Source organism: Odontomachus brunneus, unplaced genomic scaffold, assembly GCF_010583005.1.
Source record: "Odontomachus brunneus isolate Ranch 3 - 2012 unplaced genomic scaffold, Obru_v1 Obru_scaffold_345, whole genome shotgun sequence".
Classification (NCBI taxonomy): domain Eukaryota; kingdom Metazoa; phylum Arthropoda; class Insecta; order Hymenoptera; family Formicidae; genus Odontomachus; species Odontomachus brunneus.
The window spans coordinates 98721-100120 of record NW_022639795.1 but is presented as its reverse complement, the minus strand read 5'-3'; positions in this window follow the sequence as shown (position 1 = coordinate 100120).

The following is a 1400-nucleotide window of genomic DNA, read 5'->3' as shown; positions in this document are numbered from 1 at the left end:
GCTTGTCCTCACTCTTTTCCTCTCGTGGCCCTTGGGATAGGGGGAAGGATGGGAGTTTGTGGAGCAGCTCAGAGGGCACCCTCTTCACGAGGTCGGGGGCCAAGGCGAAAGGACCCCGTGGCAACCGAAGGCCCAGTCGCGTCTGCAGTTGATGCTGCCAGTAAGGCCGCGCTGAGGTCCTAGGCCTTCTACGAAATACCGCTCCGGAGTATTGCGTCGCCGGCCTGGAGGTAGCGGCTTGTTGAAAGTCTGGCGACTCGGATTGGTGCTCCTCCGTGACACAATCAATGTGCACTGGATCCGGAGTAGGTTTCCTCACTCGGTCGAGGAACCTTAGAAGGTCGTCGGCTTCTCCCGAGGAGAAGGAGACGTGGCTGTTATTATCGAAATAGTCCATTAAGTTCCGGAAACACTTTTATTTATTCACTCGTAGACTCAAACGTGGTCCAGGGAAAATCCGATTCGGAGTGCCTTAAATCGTCGTAGGTGAGCCGTATTGCCGATCTCAAAATCCTAATGTATAGCCCAGAGTATAGCCGACAGTCTAACTTCGTGTCCGTGGATAATCCGAGTCGTGTATGTTCAGAAAATTCGCGTAAGTCCGTGTAGAAAGCAAAAATCGTAAGTCCAGTGGTATAGCCAGAAACTAAGTCGCCTGGTACAGTAGAAAAATCAGAGACTGAATCGTCCACTACAGTAGTACGGCCAGAGGACTGAACCGACTAATGCAGTAGTACGAACAAAGTGCTGAGCTGTCTAATGCAGTAGTATATCCGATGAGAATGGTTTGCTAATGCAGTAGTGTAACCAGAGACAGAGTAGCCCCGACTGATGCGGCTTGCCGGCATATATAGTTTTAGCGCGGACCAGGAAGAAGACGACTCGAGCAGCGAGGCTTTAAGGCATCCCCGAACAGAGATAGCGCGGACCTGGAAGAAGCCTTGGTAGCGAAATATTTAACCAGGCTTGTTCAAGGCGGGAGATTTGAATCGCGGAACAGATTTTCGTTATTTTTACAATAAATCGATTAAATAAATTATCGAAAATTGCTAACTACGTTGTGTTAGCTGCTCTCGACCCGGGGATCAACAAATATATTGTTATTGTTAGTTATACATTGTTTAGTGAGGCATTTGTTGATCCCGGTATACGGATACAGGGCTTTAGCGGTTAACAATTGGAGATTTGCTAACTTATTAACTAACTTATTACTAGCGCGATTAATTGTTTACAACTTATATATAGTTGATCTATCCTATAATTAATAACTAATGGTCCTTGTATGTTAGTAGCTTATGTAGTAATGGAGCACTTTGCTCCCTTGTTTAAATAACATTTCTATTCCTCTATTAACGACTTCGTAATCAGCAAAATGGCGGTCCTCAACTCTCCAGTATTTG